Source organism: Cetorhinus maximus, chromosome 5, assembly GCF_964194155.1.
Source record: "Cetorhinus maximus chromosome 5, sCetMax3.hap1.1, whole genome shotgun sequence".
Classification (NCBI taxonomy): domain Eukaryota; kingdom Metazoa; phylum Chordata; class Chondrichthyes; order Lamniformes; family Cetorhinidae; genus Cetorhinus; species Cetorhinus maximus.
This window is the reverse complement of record NC_135883.1, coordinates 27,708,648-27,727,573: the sequence shown is the minus strand read 5'-3', so window position 1 is coordinate 27,727,573 and position 18,926 is coordinate 27,708,648. Positions and strand designations below refer to the sequence as shown.

The following is an 18,926-nucleotide window of genomic DNA, read 5'->3' as shown; positions in this document are numbered from 1 at the left end:
ATAGCAAATGATGGTCAGTGTCACAGTCAGCTCCTGGGTACGTCTTACAATTCTTTAGACCGTATCTCCATCATTTTGCTACTGCAATGTAATCGATCTGATTCATAGTTTGTCCATTTGGTGAGTACCTACTCTCCATAATATTAAAGCAAAAAACTGCAGATGCTGGAAATCCAAAACAAAAACAAAAATAAAAATATCTGGAAAAACTCAGCAGGTCTGACAGCATCTGCGGAGAGGAATACAGTTAACGTTTTGAGTCCATATGACTCTTCAACAGAACTAAGAAAACTAAGAAGAGAGGTGAAATATAAACTGGTTTAAGGGGGGGTGGGACAGGTAGAGCTGGATAGAGGGCCAGTGATAGGTGGAGATTGCCAAAAGATGTCATAGACAAAAGGACAAAGAGGTGTTGACGGGGTGGTGATATTAGCTAAGAAATGTGCTAATAGGTGACATTAAGGGTAGAAAGCAGGACGAGCAAGGTACAGATAGCCCTAGTGGGGGTGAGGTGGGGGGAAAGGGATCGAAATAGGCTAAAAGGTAGAGATAAAACAATGGATGGAAATACATTTACACCACCCCGTCAACACCTCTTTGTCCTTTTGTCTAGGACATCTTTTGGCAATCTCCACCTGTCACTGGCCCTCTATCCAGCTCTACCTGTCCTATGCAAGCTGGAGAAATCATTATTCATGCAACACCATAATTTCCTAGGACCTTTGTGCAACTCTGCTAATACCCTCGTTGAACAGTACAAAATTGGTTTGAGAGCTGTGGCCCTCCCACCTTCCCCACTGATAAGGCAATTACAATTGCAAATTTCTTGGATTTACGCCAGCTTTCCTGGCGCATCCACTTATTCTGGAAAATTACAGCACAGGTGAATGTAGTTAAATTCACAAACTCAAAATAATTGAAGTAGAATAAAAGTACTGCTTAATATCTTCAATATTTAGCTAAAACCCATCAAAAGAGTCCTTTGTTATTACGTGTTAAAATTAGTGCATATTACGTGCACAGTGCGGTATTGAAGTGGCTGTACAAGGTGTCGATGAAAGTCATTGGGGGGAGTAATTATGTTTAGATTCAATTTCAGGTCCAAAATGATTGAATATGCAGCAGGTATCTCACTGCTGGTCTGAGTGATTTTGATGAGCTACAAGCATCTGTTGGCTTTCCTAAGGCAGTTCACTACTTTCCATCTAGATCAATTAGAATTGGCCTGTGATGCTAGCAACAGTCCGTGGGAAGGCAAACATCAGAGGCAGCAGCTCGGCTTGTTAACCCTCCCAGAATGGGCAGGAGTCTACCGGATCTGCCTTCAATCTCCTGACGACTATTAAAAGCAATCTGGGAGATTTTAAAACGACATTTCAAGCAAAAAAGTGCTCATAATTCTTACAGAAACTCTGGCCAGACATCATTCATTGAAAACTGTGATCCGATTGTATTCGCAGCGTAATGACATAAAACGTAAACCAATGCACGTGCGAACTGCGCTCACGAATGTCACTGCGCTCCCTTTTCCAGCTGGCGCTGAGCCTTGACCTGCAGTAGGAGGTAAAACTAGGAGCGAGGCTGCTGCAAGGGCAATTGAACCTAACTGTCTGGAAAATTCGTCCCATGCCGACTAAGCCAGCCTAGAAAGCTTTGTATACGCTGGGTGCTCTGAGACTTGAGGTAAGAGAGTGTCGCTGCCTGCTGCAATGGGTTAGAAAAATTTACATTACAGCCCTAAAAGCCTAGAAACTTGAAGCTATTTTCCAAGCAGAAGTAATTTGGTAGAAGGAGTGCTGCTGCTTACATTCTAGCTAGAAGAAAGCTAGCCTAATAGCATTGGTAAGTGTCCCTGTCGGGTGTCCTGGTTTTAACAATGTGAAAAAATGGTCAAATTGCTAAACAGGATTCACTGAGGATAGTTTACAGTGTTTTTCAATAGTTTGTTTTTTTTAAACTGGTGCGGGGTTTGGAGGCTCCTCAGTCTCTGACCCCCGTAATCCCCATAGAGTGGAGCTGGGTGCTGAGCCACGGGTGGTGCTGGAGAATTGGTACTGATTTGGGGACATTTCCACAAACCGCCCCCCCAACCTCCACCCAGCCCCCTGCTCAATGCCTGCAGCTCACAACCAATTGGCCTTTTGAGGCTGGGGCTCTGAGTTAGTGGAGGCAATCCCAGGACGGAGGTGGGATAGAAGTTGATCCTGGTGGGATTTTTTTTTTTGGGGTTGGAGGAAAAGGAGTCTGATTTTTGGGGGAGAAACCTGTACTGTCGGCGCTGCAGATTTACATCGATTCCCTGGGGATACACGGTGCTGAGGGGCGTCTTCACTGATTTCAGTGAGTGTTTGTCCCTGGGGAATCGATGTAAATATGCAGCGCCAGTGAAATGAGTTTCTTCCTCTTTTGTCTTTTTGGGCAGAAGCTGATCCTAAAGGGATTTTATTTTGAGGGAAGGTAAATATTGACCTTCGTGGGATTTTAATCCAGGCAGGAATTGAAAGCAAAAAAGATAAAAGCAAAAAACTGCGGATGCTGGAAATCCAAAACAAAAACAAAAATACCTGGAAAAACTCAGCAGGTCTGGCAGCATCTGCGGAGAGGAGCACAGTTAACGTTTCGAGTCCAAATGACCCTTCAACAGAACTAAGTAAAAATAGAAAAGAGGTAAAATATAAGCTGGTTTAAGGGGGTGGGGTGGGGAGGTAGAGCTGGATAGAGGGCCAGTGATAGGTGGAGATAACCAAAAGATGTCACAGACAAAAGGACAAAGAGGTGTTGAAGGTGGTGATATTATCTGAGGAATGTGCTAATTAAGGGTAGAAAGCAGGACAAGCATGGTACAGATAGCCCTAGTGGGGGTGGGGGAATTGAAAGCATTTATTTACCCTAAAGTGGAAACTTGAAAAACAAGATGAACCTCAGGACGATTTATTGCAATCCTGCTTTATTGCTAGTTTACTCTAAACTGCTGTAATTGGACAATGTTGCATTCTCAAGTCAGCTCTGTATAAAAGGGATATATTTCCCACTCTCTGTACAATCAGGGATGTTCACAATAGGAAGCCTTCTCCAAGGGATCTGTTTTCCCCTCCCACCATCCCATAGAACCAACTTGTGCCACACTGCCAGCTTACTGTGGCATCCCTTCACCAACATCTCCCACACTATGTCCAGCCAGAGTTGGCAACCCTGGCAGCATTCCGTAAAAGTGCAGTGGAACCAGGTAGTGCATTTCCACTGTTCCACATTAAGTTGGCTTCAAAGACAAAGAACTTTTTTTTTAATCTTCGGTGGTTTCTTTTAACCAATATTCATAAATAAGCCCACTGGCTCCCACAGCTACTTTGGCTACACTTCGTCCCACCATGTTTCTTGTAAGGACTCTGATAATGTCAATCCGCAACCAAGACTCCTTTCTGTTTACTGCTGTCTCTTCTCCCATAATGGTTGACAAGGCCGCTACCCACACTTTTGCTCCCGCCCCTACCCCTCTTTCCCAGAGCCACAACAGGGTTCCCTTTGTCCTCACCTTCTACTCACCATCACATTCAACGGATCATTCGCTGCCATTTCCACCACCTCCAGCATGATGCCTGCACTAACCACATTTTCTCTCTTCCCCCACCCCCCTCATCAACATTCCAAAGGGAATGTGACACTCTGGTCCACTCGACCATTCCCAAAAGCCCCTTCCCTTCCCACAATGCCCTTCCTGCGCAAGCACAGGAGATGCAGCACATGCCCTTTGCCCTTTCTGCTTCCTACCATCCAGGGTCCCAAACACCACTACTTCAGGTGAAACAGCAATTTACTTGTACTTTCAATTTAGTATATGTTTGCTGCTCCTGATATGATGCCCTCCATATTGAGTAACAGCACCATGTTTGGTTTGACACTTTTACATTGTGTTCAGTAATTCCAGATTTCCCAGATTGTACCCACTCTCCCCATTTTTTGGACAGCATCTGTTTGTAATGATTGTTATTTCATTTACTTCTCTGGACTCTCCTTGTTTTATTAGTTGGTCCCATTACCCCCCTGCCCATTGGATTGCACCATTATCACTTTATTTTAATCTTTTCATGTTTTCCACCCATCACAGGCCTGGATAGTGTTGCATCTTTTTCAGTTCTGATGAAAGGTCATCATCCTGAGATGATGGCCTAGATTCTTGATGAGTCATGGAAATCCATAGACCATTAAAAATAGTGGGTGGGACTCAGATCCAGAAGACCTGCCCACATTTCCAATGGATCCCATTTTCACTGGTAGGGGAAAAGGGGGAAGGGTGTGATTCACACGCAGGAAACCTGAATTCATCAGTCTATTTAAACTCGGTGCTGTATCAGTCAGAGGTTAAAAAAAACTTGAGCTGTCAAATTATTTAAATTCCTATCCCTTTAAAAGCCTGTGTCAGTGAGAAATCTGGTCTAGCATTTACAACAGTTGTTTGTTGGCATTACCCTAAGGGCGTTATGTCACTATTAATGCTTGGCTGTTTTCTACAACCTTTCATCTCAATAGGGGATGCTAAATTCATAGGTTATTTAAGAATTAGCTGTCTTTGTGGGGTTATGAATACAAGTCTTTTTCTTTTTATAAGGGATTATGTACTTGAGAGAATGAAATGTTTTGAATGGGCTTTGATGAATGGGAGTTATCTTTTATTATAGAGAAGGCTGAAATAGATATTTAGGCCTTTATTTTATTTCATCTCAACATGGCTCCTGAGGTCTGCCCATGATGGATAATGGGTCAGTTAGCATGGAGTATGAAAGGCCAGAAAGGGGTGGGTGCATGCTGTAAATTGGCATTAAGTTGATATGGAGGTTTGTGGATTCTATGGGGGAGTGAGTGGGAGGCTGAGGGGGTGTGAGGGGTGAGAGGGCCTAAAATTTAATGAAACAACTGGGACCAAGTCCCAGAAAACCTAGGTCCTAAGTGGGCCTTTTAAACAGCTCACCCGTGGCTGCCTCCAATCTGTATCTGGGGGTGGAAGGTTCAAGGGCCCAATTCCATCTTGCATTCCCAGAGCATTGATCCCACCGTTAAGGGGAATTTCTGAGAAATTTCCTGACTCGTGCTACCTGCCTCGGGAACAAAAGTCTGGGTCGTAACACTTTTTTTTCCCTCTGTCCACTCATGTTGCCAGACCTGTTGAGTATTTCAGCATTTCCTGTTAGCTTTTATTTGACCCTTTTAAGGGCCTCTGTTTAAGCTGCAGAAGGAGCTGGTAAAACCAAACAGAAGCTACTCAGCGCCTTCTCCACTCTGTTTCTGACAAATTCAGGACCGTGTCATTCCTTAATTGGGCATTAGGTCCTTCATTAGTATATTGCAGAAGCTAATGCCTGTTTAAGGTGTTTAAAGTCCATAGCACCCTCGCCTTTGAATCAGAGGGTTGTGGGTTCATGTCCCACTCCCGGAAACCAAGAACTGTGATTGTACTCGAAAGAGTTGCAATCTGTGACTGTTGATAACTCGAAAGAATTTTTAAGGTGTTTAAGGTGGCCACCAGGGATTCATGAACATCACTGAGCTAATATGCAGCCAGACGTATTTCACTTGCCCCTGGGGCACATGTCATAGCTCCAGAAGTTGAACTATTCTGCACCTGAAAAATAAGTGAAACAAGGTCCAATTTTGCCCATTTACTTAACCTGAAATTTTAGTTAATTTGAAATTAGTAAGGTAATTTACTAATTTAAAACTAACGTAGCACATTACTGAACGTGTTCCAACTGTCCACAGTGAATAGTTAAATTGTATATTATGGACTTGCAATGATCACAATTCCAATACTGGGTGAATCTTACTGAGGGGCCTCCGCTGTAAGGATTAAACTAGTGCACTGTTGTGATTCATTCCGCCATCACTTGTTCTGTTCATTTAATTGGAAAAGCAAGAAAGAGGTTTAATTGAGGTTTATGTAAATATTTAAACCAGGGTGCATGATTTTGCATCTTTGGGTTGATGTCTGCTTGAACTCTGTTAAATGTGTATAATAATTTGTGGTCTTTTTATTTAAACCCCCACAAGGTTAGAATTTCACTGCCCTTTTCTGTCCATCTTGAATTGTTGGTTTAAACAGAGTTCTGATGAGATCATGGAAGTGGGGATAGTTTGAGGATTATGGGTCACAGCATTGAGAGGTAACTCACTTAACGTGTAGATGAACCATCCTTGGGTTTCTTATTCCCTTATTGATGTTCATTCAGAACACTGATGGAGGTGTTCCATAATGCAGCACTTGAGTTGAATAGTGAATGAGTATTCATTTGCGCATTGAATCAGACTTGAATATTGCAGTAATCTTCTCAAATATCAGATTAATTCAACAGCTTCAGGGCCCTGTCATAACTCATATATTTACTACTTAGACTTTTCCAAATATTTTTTTAAATGAACTGCAGAGCAGTAATTTTTGAGTTGTGAAGCAGACAACAAAAAAAATCTGTATTGAGCTGTAGAAGCTCCTGCTGGGTGATTTGAGATGGTCGTCCAGGCAAAATTCAAAGCAAAGAATATGCCACAAGACAGAGCTGAGGACTCTGTCCCCGTTTCGTTACAGCAGTTTGAAAAATGCAATGAAGCGATTTAAGCAGTTAATTGCACTTCCTTCATAAATCTCGATTTGAACTTTAAATGCACCTGCAGTTTTTTAATCATTATTATGACTGTCTCTTTGTGTATTCTGGCAAGGCTACTGGAGCAAACTGTGTTGTGCAATTTATGATGAAGTAAGTAGTTTTCATTTTATCAAACTTGAAATTGTGCATCAAATTCTTTCCAAATTGAATACTTGCATGAAGAAAAAGGACTGGACAATCCTGTTTACGCTTTTGCACTGTGCAAAAACATGAGGCTGCTGTATTTCAAAGCCTGTAGTGATCTTCATTATATCAGTGATCAGTGCCAAATTGCTTTTAAATATATAGTATGCATTGATTTTGTTTTGGACGTGGAGGCATGTTCTTAAATATTGGGCTAAAAGTCAGCTTTAAAGACTTTTTTCTGAAGTCAGTCATGCCTTTTAGATCCTGGATCCCCAAAGTGGAAAAGTTCTCTTGGACCTAGTGCCTCTTCTCTTAAGCACAAAAATTGACCTATTAAGGAACAATCTATCCACTTATAGAATGATGCAGCCTGGGAAGGGGCCATTTGGCCCATCATGTCTGTGTTTTACTTGAGGACAATTTGCCATTTCAAAGTAATGACCCAGAAATTTAGAAGTTGAATTGAAATTGAACTTGAGACTATGCCCATTCTATTAAATCTGCGTAACTTTTCCACAGCCTTTTAAATGTATAATCTTCCTCTACATCCTTTCTGAAAGATGACTTCCATTTTTTTCTATACATCGCAGATTTACTGCAATGAAGACATAATGTTACTTTGTATTTTTAGAGGAAGCAATTGCCTGTTGTTCACTTTGGGGAAATGGAGTGAGACGAGAGAAAGGGGCTTTCTATAATCACTGGTTAGGAGTAAAATATGCAGTGTTTATGTACCCTTCAGTGGACAAGTTATTAGTATGACTTTAGTAGCCAGTTAAAAAATTTGTCTTCAGGTAGGGTCTCATAATTTTATACCAGCTACATTTTTCTTTTTTTTCAGGATAGTTACATCAGTTTTTGCCAATCAACTTTCAGTGAACATGAAAAGTAAAGATGACGTGTAAATTCCATTTCCTGACCAGTGAGCACTATGGAAGCCTTTGGATTTATTGCTTCATTGAGAAGAACAGATTTTCCCTCTTAGGATGTAAAGATGTACACTGTAAATCTGCAGAAAGTTGTAGGGTATTTTGCAACTGTTCTCATTATGTAACTCGTGCAAAGCTACAGCTGTTGAGGAATTTACAAGCCAATCTGAATAATAAAGAAGTGTGTGAAATGTAATAATTTCATCCCAACTAAACTGTAGCCCTCTTCTGGCTTAAATCAGTACATTGCATATTTAAGTAGAAACATTTTATTTTCTCACTTTGGAAGCGGTTAGGCCTCATGGTTTACAGTAAAGCTCAGAATAAAATTATATCGCTTCCACCCTTCAAGCCCTTCGCTGCACCCCTCCTCCTCTTTTTGGCCTTGCTCCTTGAGGCGTTCAGTGGTGTAAGCTGAGAACATCTTTATTATTAAACAGAGGACCAAATCAAACAGCCCACCTGATTGAATCCATCCACCATGAGGGTCCAACACATTCATTCCTTAGGATTGTTATGACTGGTCCCCAGGTGAGGTTCCCCCAATTTGTTAACTTCCCGGATGGGACTAATGTTGTTGTGCTCCTGGGTGAGGAGGAATGAGCAGGCTCCCCTTCTTTATTCAACCCCCTCGGTTGGTCGCAGCAAGGTTAATATAAAAGGGATCCCTTCCTCGATGGATACCTTTTCCCAGTATTTGTTTTAGAGGGAGACAATTTAACCAGGCTTTCTTGAGTCAAAGAGTGAGATGATTAGTTACTAAAAACCCAAGAAAAACAATAAAAATGCAACACACATATACACAGATCAGAAATGAGAAGTTGAGTCCAAATAAATCTTAAAAAGAGATATGCGAATCAGTCTTGGGCTTGTCCATGAGGTGTAGATGGCAACAGGGTAACAAGTTGGTCATCTTGCTGTCACCCACCACACACCAATACACCAGCTTTTTAATTGACTTTTCCCTGTGTATTCTGAAAGAGAAACAACTGACTTGCACCCAGAGTCTCTGTTCTTTTCATCTCAGACCATTTGCACATTCTGAGATATAAAGCACCAGGAGATGGACTTTAGATGACTGCTGATTCATGGTAATTAGTCTTTGTCTTTGTCTTTGCAACCACAGGAGATTGAAGCTCAGTCTTTTGCATCTTTCCTACCTCCCTTCAAGTGTCTCTGCTTAAAAGGCCATGACGCCTTTTCAGGTGCAAAATTCCATATTCTCAGGACAGGTCTGTCAGTGTAATCCATATAGGAATTTTCCAGAAAGTGGTCACTTCACATTATCAGCCATCTTTTCCTTCCTTGTATTTCTTTAAGGAAGACTTGTGTGCTTTTAAAAAGTTCTATATGCGCACAAGTAACTCATGGCTGTAATCGCCTTTTCATGACACGATGCACTTTCATCAATACCTCTTGGAAATTTTACTTTGAGCAGTCATCTTCTTGAGTGCACTGGAAGAAAGTAACTTATTTTTACGGACCTATTGGTAAACCATAATATTCACAGATCCATGGCCTGTTGTAGTGATGAAAGTGGATTTGGTGGTTTTGTTTGTTTATTTGTTTCTTTATTTTATTTTCAGCGGTGGTACTTTCCAACATGGATTAGAATCCACTCAATGTTTTTAAAGAAAGTTATTTCTCTGATTTCCACCTCTGCTTTGCCGCTTTGATATAATAGTTAAAACTGGGTAAATGAACAGAAAATTATGCCGAAATTATACCTAATTGGCAACTTCTGTTTCCACCAGAAGCCTTTTTTCTCTCCAATTCTCCCTACACAGCTTGGATACCTTGGAGTGCTGCATTATATATGGATACTGTCTTTTACTGTCCACAAAAGTTGGAGCAGTGTATGTTTGGTATTTAGCTTTAAAAAGCAGTAAAATAGTGAATATGTATCACTTGTTGCTTCAGAGTATCTTTTTCATATCTGGTGAAGGCAGCTTTGCCCAAAATATAGAATGAATCCATCAAATGTCTCTAATTTTGTAGCTTCCCATTGAATCCAATAAATTAATTTTGTTTCAAGATCTTTTTTTCTTTTTAGAAGTAGAGCTAATTCCATATCTCTAAAATGAGGACTTTGCAGAAATGTATCAAGGAAAAGCAGTGTCAAACCAGGCACTGACAAATTCTCAAACCATTTTAATTAAACTAAACTAACCGGGCACTGTAGTTTTCAGATAATGATTGTTAGAGATGCTTTACTACTGTTAGAATTCTGTCCTTTTATAGAAAGCAAATATGTTTACAACATGGCGTTCAGTTTGCATTTGCCTTTCACAACTGTGTTCAGTTAAGTAATATCTCTAACACACATTACGTAGCTGAAATTAGGATTAGCATAAGTGGTATTTGTTGTCCAGGAAGACTTCACCTAGTTGCTCTGCACAGCTGAATCAGCTTCTTCAGAACTTGTAGTGCTTGCAATATTCAGTTAGAAAATAAGGATGAATTCTAACTAACTTTTAGGAGTATCAATATTATTATTGGGTCAGCATTAATTCAGAGTGGGTTTATTGTGATGGTTTATTATCTAGCAGTTTTTAATAAAAACATGTATTGCATATGATGCTGTATTTCACCCCAGGTTAATACTATATGCTTTTTGGCTGAGAACAAGATTTCACCTATTTTTATAGCTCAGTAATGTTCAAGGGGGATTTTGCAGTAGCTGAAAATTAGGGCTGTATTGATATGATTTTGTATCAGAGAATGCAGGCCAGGGTTTAGTTCACACAATGGGGTACCCATTAGGCACGGGCCTTGTACAGGTTTAGAATCCCGGGGCAAAAATCTCTTTTCCCCCCCACCCCGCCCACCTAACCCAACCCTACCCAAGAGCTGCGGGGAGGGGGTGGGCAGGGTTAGGGTTAGACTGAGGCCCCAGTCAGATTAGGTATGATCTTGTCAAATGGTGGAGCAGACTTGAGTGGCCAAATGTGTTTGGACGTTCTTATGGGGTTGAGGAGAGAGGTCTGGGGTTTGGGCAGTCAGAGGCCAGGGCAGTCGGATGGCTTTCTGCAGCTGACACCTTTCCCAATGCTGGGCCCCTTGAATGGGCACTGAGTGAATCACAACAGGGGACCTCCCCCTAGGAGGCCCACAGACAAACTGGTCAGGGTTTGCTGAGCAGCCTTTGGAAGGCACAAGAGAGCTACTTGACACCCATTAAATTCCTGAGCCACCACTTAATTCCAGTGGGCTCAAATAATTGGTGTCAAGTGGCTCATTTATGGGCCTAATTGACATCCTCCTGCTGGCAGGTGGGATTCCCGCATCAGGCCCTTCCTGCCCCCAACTTAATTGGTGACATGTTTTCCCGATGTCAGGAATCTGTTGCAGGTTCTCACGACCATCTCCCTGCTCGCTGTGCCCATTCCCACGGGCTCAATTAAACTCCGGCCAGAGTTTCTGGAACTATAAATGGACATCTGGTTTCTACTTGTTGAACAGAGCACAACAAAAAAGCTGAAGGTTTCCTATTTTCAATACATCTGTGTGTATTTTCAATGTTTGAATTTCACAACCGCTCCAAAAAAGTGCATAGGGGACAGTTCAGAAATGATAATTGAATAAATTGTGTTTGAGGCATTTTAATTTTTCCAAAATGATCGAACAAACTTCTAGCATGACCTTCACACAACATATCTGCAGATGACATTTGAAATATATCGACATGAAACACAACTTCAAAATGATAAAACCTTAGTGAGTTTAGTGCTAAGTGTAGACTGAACCAAATGTTTACAACAGCTGTGTAATGAAGATAAAGTTTTTTTTAAGATTCTGCCTGGGGATAACAATGTTACTGTGGTAGTCTGATGTGTAATAGATCACATGATCTTAATATCCAATGAATGAGCAGCACGGGCTATCTTAGTCAGTCGTGAGTAGTCTAGAGTAAGCGTCTGTAATGTAGAGACAGGGTTTTAGTTATAAGTACACAAGTATAACTGCTGAGTTCCTTTGTAAATAAATAGAATGCATTCTACATAAGAACTGTCTGCTGATCTTCTATGTCTATGGTACCAACTTGGTCATCCCAAAACAAGCACGCAACCCAGATCCATTAGTCCAACTAAACTAGTGACCAAGGACCCAACAGTTACGGTATTAAAAACCTTGTGTTGTAAAGGAAATTAATTTTGAAATGTGACTCAAAAAATTGGTATAGTTAGGAGCTGCTTTGCCAAAAAGTTTGATTAGACTTTAGAAAGCTCTGCATCCACCGTTTTCAACCTCCATACCTTTTCAAAAGGCCCATTTTTCTAACCTTTTACTCAAATCATCCTTGTCTGCCTTAATCCCACCATCACAACCTATTCATGAGACTAAGCAAGTCCTTCTCATTCCTGATTAGAAAAGCGTGTGGTTTTTTTTATTTTTATTTTACATATGTAGGCCAGAATTTTTCCTGCTTCAGGCGGGCTCAGCGAGAGAAGGCGGGGGGGGGGGCAGTCGCAGAGCCGGCTGCTGTCTGTGATCGGCTCTGCACCACCATTTTACGCAGGAGGGCTAATTAAGGCCTGCCCAGCGTAAGACATGAGCGGTAGTGCTGAGAGCGCTACCTGTGCGGGCAGGGGGAGGAGGGAGAGTCGGAGCCAGCACATGAACGAAAGAGCGCTTCAATCTCCCCGGGGCATGGAGCAGCCTTGGAGTTTGAAGCGCTTTTGAAATAAATAAATAAATAAATGGATTAAAAATGTAATTAAACATGTCCCCTCATGTGACTGTGTCACATAAGATGGAACATATTAATTCATTAAAGCTTTAGGAAACCTCATCCCGCTCGTGGGTGAGATTCCCTAAAAAGCGCAAAGGCCGCTTGGCCTTTTCATTTCCCTGCCACCCGTAAGGTTGGACGGGCAGCCTAAAGTTGACCTTAATTGCTTCCTTAATGGCCTTTTAAATATCGGCGGGTGTGCAGCCGACTCCGGCGCGCGCCCACCGAACTAAACATCGTGAAACGTCGTGCGACGATGCGTCAGGGGCGCTTGGCGGCTGAAAAGTCCTGGCCTTAATGATTATTTGGGACTGGCTGACTGCCATTTGAAAGTTTGGCAATGCCACCATCCCATCCTACTTCGTCCAAGAATTTTTTTAATGTTTATCATGTTTTTTTTTCTCATCCACTCTTGCATATCATAACTACTTTGTCATATCATCTGTTTTTTTCCTACAGAGTATATTCAGCTCTCTAATTTATTTCCCATATCTGGCTTATTTCGTAATCCTGTTTAAGTCTATTTATTGTCTACATTAGTTTTGTTGGAAGGGAGTTTTGTTTTGATATATTTATAAATCTCTATCTCAAACTTTGAGAACACTGGTGATTGAGGGTCCCTGCTTCCTCTTCGGTGTTGCGAATTATTTATATATTCCAAATATTAGCAAATCCACTGAAGCAAATGAATCATTACAAAGAAGCATTTTCCAAGTGGTTGTAGGCGCTGGTAAACTTGAAATAGATTGCCAAGGATAAGAAATTATGCAAGAGAAGATTTAGGATCAGATCAGAAGAAAGAAAGACTTGAATTTATATTGCATCTTTCATGACCTCAAGGCATCCAAAATGCTTTACAACCAGTGAAGCACTTTGTGTGGTCACTGTCACGATATTGTTACAGACAGGCGAGGGGTTAATTTAAACAGTCCTGATTTCTCCTTTCACCACCCTCTGTAAACAGGTATTTTTGATTTGCTTCGTCCTTTATAAGCAATGGCGTATTTCCCAACCCCTTGGTTTTGATGTGAACCAATTTCTATTAATAACCCCTCGGTAAACTCAAGATAGGATGAACTCAAAGGGATTAGTTTATTTGCAGACACTAAAGAAGCTTACTGCAAGTAGTTGTGGGGGGCAGTGGAGGTGGAGTGGTGTGGTGGTCACTACATAGCCGCTTGTGCACTCATACAGTAAGAAGAGGGATAGAGAAAGATTTACAGGGCAAAGACCACAGAAAAGAATTATTGTTTCACGTGCGTCCAGAGTCCAGAATCAAAAGTCTAATGGTGTATTCCATCACAGACATCAGGTTGAACTGATGCTGGAGAATTCATTTTTCCAGTGGAGTTGACTTTCATGATGGGGTAGGCACGCGGGGATGAATCAACCCTGTAGGCGATGGTGCAGAAGGTTCTGGTAGAAACAGTGTAGATGGGGTCGGGCTTTCGAACCTGGATGGAGCCCCTTTTCTGTGCTGCTGGTAGGTAGATGGCAGACTGAGCTTTGTCGCTCCACAACGTAATATTACTGATCCCACCAGCTGTGGGGTGGGGGGGGTCCTATCACATGACTCCCACCTCTCCACTTTGGCTTTAACAAAATGTGTGTATTCCTTTGTCTGGGTCCCTGAGATTGCTGATGTTCCATCCACTAAGTATTAAAGAGAGGTTGCAGGGTCCTTTGTCCTAGCAGATAAATTGGCACCAGTTGGTCAGGCCTGTCTTATGAAATGTAGATGCCCTCTGTATAATTCCCTTTGAATATGATCTCTGCAGCCCACAGAGGGGTCATTAGGGTCTCTTCCGAGATAACGAGGTGCAAAGTCCTTCGATACTGTCAAATGAGATTTTCTTATGAGGAGAGGTTGAGTCGGTTGGGCCTGTACTCATTGGAGTTTAGAAGAATGAGAGGCGACCTTATTGAAACATATAAGATTCTTAGGGGGCTTGACAGGGTAGATGCTGAGAGGTTGTTTCCCCTTGTGGGAGAGTCTAGGACCAGAGGGCATAATCTCAGTGTAAGGGGGGCGCCCATTTAAAACACAGATGAGGAGGAATTTCTTCTGTCAGACGGTAGTGAATCAGTGGAATTCTTTACCACAGGAGGCTGTAGAGGCTGGGTCGTTAAGTATATTCAAGGCTGAATAGACAGATTTTTAATCAGTAAGGGAATCAAGGGTTATGGGGAAAAGACAGGAAAGTGGAGTTGAGGATTATCAGATCAGCCATGATCTCATTGAATGGTGGAGCAGACTCCATGGGCCTAATGGCCTACTTCTGCTCCTACGTCTTATAGTCTTATAAATAGCCCCTTTTGTTCAGGGTCACAGACAGACATTTAAAAGTCTTTGTCCAGTTTTCAAAATGTTAGAAATTAGCCATGGGGATATATGTTGTGTAAGGTCTTAACCCCCTGACCATAATAAGGCAAGGGACTAGTGGAAGGAGTATGACAAATTCATTTTCAAGATCTGAGCAGTAGGGCAAAGGTGGTGGTTGCCGCTGGAGTAAAGGAGGGATTCGGAGTAGGATCTGAATTGAAAAAGATGGGCATGTTTACAATCTAAGCTGCCTCCCATAGTGACATCTTTCATGAGGAGGATCCGAGTGGACAGTTGAGAAGTTATTCTGTATAGGATATGGGGGGGGGAGGTGTTGAGTCCCTGAACATCTATTGTATTCAGGGAACCAGTAGATGTTTCAACGTTTTCTGTTTTTAATATTTGATTTCCAACATTAAAATGTTTTGCAATGCCTTCTAGATAAGAAAAGGCTTTTTAAAAAAAATATCTAAATCCCACTAGTGTGTGCCTTTTCAAGATGAGTAGCACAAATAGAAGTTTCAGTAACATAGCTCCTGGAAGGCTGCCCGGTTACTGCTTCTCAATTGTTAGGGATTAATGTATGCTTCAGTAGTCTAGAACCATAATCAAACCCTCATCATACTGAACTTCTAAGAACCCTTGAATATGTGACAGACTAAAAGGCTGATTCATCTCATGCCTTCAGTTAATTTAGAGCATAATGTGGTTCAAAGCATTCATTAAAAGTTCATAGTAAATTGCAATATTTGCATTTCTTTCCCCATTGACCCCTAACAGTTTCCTTTTGACTCTAAATGTGGCAGCCAGTGACTGTACTGGAAAAGCTGTTAACCTACATTATCTTCTAATTAACTCATGCAATAGTTTACATTTGTTCTGAGTCATAAATTATTTTTTGTTGGGCTAGAGTCAATGGCAATTGACTGCACTCAAATGGTTTCATTAATTGGAAGTGAGCAGAGAGTGGACGTGTTTGCACATTTCCTTTTCATGTCTATAATACTGGTTGAAATCCACAGCAGACGGTTGAGGTAAAAGTTTCTCATCCCTGCTAACTGTGAGGGTCCTGAATGAAATGAGTTTGAACAACTTTTTCAAACTTCCCCTGTGGGTTTTGATCCATGGCATTGCAATGCCAATACTTTGGAACTAAAGGGTAGTTAGAGGAGAGGAGCGTTTTAGCCAGGATGCTTCGAACACCATGAATGTGGGGCAGGCTTGAGGGACAAACTGGTCTTCCCTGCCAGTTTAATTTGTATGTTCGTGTGCATTCATGTCAACTTGACTGAGGCAGCAGCACTCTTGCCTCTGAGTTTAAAATAATTGTGGTTCAAGCCCCACTCATCTCAACTGAAAAAAAAATGAGCAAAAATGAAGCAACCAAACATCTCAACGTTAAGGATTCAGCAGTCTATATTGATGTGTAACTGCTTTATTCTATACAAGTGCAGCAAGGTGTCATAACTTAATCGCTGGCAATGCAGGAAAAAATAGAATCCTTTTTGCAGTGATTGTTTTTTGGAAATTTCTGAAGGGGTTGTAAGTGTGTAAATGTGGTTTCATCATAGGATCGTTGCAGCACCGAAGATGATCGTTCGGCCCATCATGCCTGTGCTGGCTCCGCAACAGCAACTAACCTGCCTTTTCCCCATAGCATCTCTGCATATAATTATCCGAATCTCTTTTGAAGGCTTCAACTGAATCTGCTTCAGTCACGCCAAGGCAGTGCATTCCAGATCCTAACCACTCCCTGCATTTTTTTTTTAAAAGGCTTTTCCTCGTGCTTTGCCAATCATCTTAAGTCAGTGTCCTCTGGTTCTCTCTCCTTCTGCCAATGGGAACAATTTCTCCCTATCCAATCTGTCCACATTCCTCGTGATTTTGAATACCTGAATCAAATCTTCTCTCTTCCAAGAACAGCCCCAGCTTTTCCAACCTATCCATGTGTTTGAAGTTCCCCTTCCCTGGAACCATTCTCCTGAATCTTTTCTGCACCCCCTCTAATGCCTTCACATCCTTTTATTTTCTAGACTGCTCTGGGAAATTTCTATTTTTTCCCCTCCTCCCTCAGACAATGATTTTTGTGTTGTTGTTTAGACATGACCATGCATTTGAAATTTATTCTTGCCTACATGGCTCAGTTGATTAGCCATTGTCAGTCTAAAGGTTGTAGGTTCAAGTCAATTTTTAAGACTCAAACGCATAATTATGCTGGCTCTGGAGGAGGCGGTATCTTGCTTTAAATGCTGCCCTTCAGGTGACCTACTGAAGCAGTTCAAGTGGAGACGTGTTACTATTCTCACAATGCAATCTGAGAGCTCCCAACATTTCTCCTTCAACCCGTACAACAAAAAATGGACCTTTTTGGTCATTCATCCAGTGTTGACCTGTGCATTTCAATGCCCTGGATGAAATATAATTTTAGATTCAACAAAAATGGAGCAAAACGTTCTTGAATCCACTCATCAGAAGGGAGGCAAAATTGATGAATGGATTATTTTTGTTCCTCCTATACATTTGAATGAGCATGAATGAATTTAACGCAATTCCGTTTATTACTAGTTTATTGTGGTTTAACATCTTTCAACCCTTTGTGCAATACTTGTTTAGACATATGAAGTAATGATCAAGAGAAAATATATATTTTTTGCAGTAGAAATGTGTTATCACTAGCTGTATGTTTGGTAGTCCAATTTAAAGATTAAAAATATTTTTTACACTTTTTCAGATCCCATGATAACCCAGCCAGGATTTATATAAATTTAAAGCAACTTTATCTCACTCCTCCATATTCATGCTAATCAAAAGAACTCTGATATGATTTTTAAAAAGTTTTTGTGCATTGCTAATCTGTCAAACATTCATCTTCTGCAAATGTCCCTGCAACAAATTGAAGGATTTTAAATATACTCCAAGCCAAACCACTGCTGATTTCCATTATTTTGTGATAATTCAATTTAAGATGACCCATTTTAAAGTGGTTGGGATTTCTATAAGCAAACAGCATCTCCTGTTGAGCTGAAGTTGTACCCCTCTGTGTACCATAAAGGCACTGTCACAAAGCTGAAAATTGTCCCTTTATAGAGTAACTTCCCAGAAACCACTTGAAACCACTGCCTCAAGTGAGTGTGCTTTGAAAAAGTAGAAATACCATTCGGAGCCTTCTGTCCAGTCTTAAAACTAATGTCAAAGTTATTTACGTTAGATAATTATACCCAGGTAGAAAAACACAGCATGAAACTTAATATGATTACATGATATCTCAGCTCTGTCTCTCTGGACCTTGTCCCTTTCTATTTCTATAACCTCCTCTAGGTATGCTCTACTATTTGCCAGCGGCACCTTCAGCTGCCTGGGGCCCCAAGCCCTGGACTTCCCTCATTTAAACACCCACATTTCTCCTTTTGGAACCTTCTGGAGACCCAATATTTTGACACAGCTTTTGGTCAACCCTTCTTTCTTTGCATTAGCATTTACTTTTGTCTGAATCGTAAACTATGAAGGACCCAGGAATGTTTTTTCATGTTAGTTGATAACATTCACACCCCTGAATCTCTCAGTTCCAGGTTCAAGTCCCACTCCAGGCGTTGAGCCCGAAATCAAGCTGACCTGAGGGAGTGCTGCACTGTCAGAGGTGCTGTCTTTCAGATGAAACATTAAACTGCCTGCTCTGGTGGGTGTAAAAGATCCCTTGGCACTATTTTGAAGAAGAATAAGGGGATTATTCCTGGTATCCTAGCCAATATCAATCACTCAGTCAACACAAAAACAAATTAGCTGGTCATTATCACGTTGCTGTTTGTTGGGCTTGATGTGCACATTATTGGCTGTTGTGTTTCCTGCATTACAATAGTCACTGCAATTCAAGAAATACTTCATTGGCTGTGAAGTGCTTTATGACATCTAGTGGTCATGCAAAGCACTATATAAATACAAGTATTTATTTTTAGAGCCACATAAGGGGCAGAATTTTGCCCCTGTCGGGGGGGAAGTTGATGGGCTGGCGCGTGCGGGCGCGCTTCCGATCGGAGGCACGGCGCTATTTTACGTGAGCTTGCCAATTAAGGCCCGCCCAGCATGACGTCCACAGGGAAGCGCTATGCGCGCCCTGGCAGGGGGGGGAATCCCTAAAATCGAGAGTGCGCTCTTTGGCGCATGCG

At 41.5% G+C, this 18,926-nt stretch overlaps 1 protein-coding gene across 5 annotated transcripts in view; it reads left to right on the top strand.

The window, feature by feature from the left end:
• Positions 1 to 18,926, top strand: part of LOC144680536 (hippocalcin-like protein 1) — a 69,874-nt gene that overhangs the window by 31,443 nt on the left and 19,505 nt on the right. The window contains exon 2 of one of the 5 annotated variants that reach the window (XM_078541622.1): positions 1,534 to 1,683. The exons of 3 other annotated variants lie outside the window; for them this stretch is intronic. The gene's annotated coding sequence lies outside the window, so the exon portion shown is untranslated. Of the gene's footprint in view, positions 1 to 1,533; positions 1,684 to 18,354; positions 18,440 to 18,926 lie in introns of those variants that run through there. One more of the 5 variants, XM_078541621.1, reaches the window with a different exon arrangement.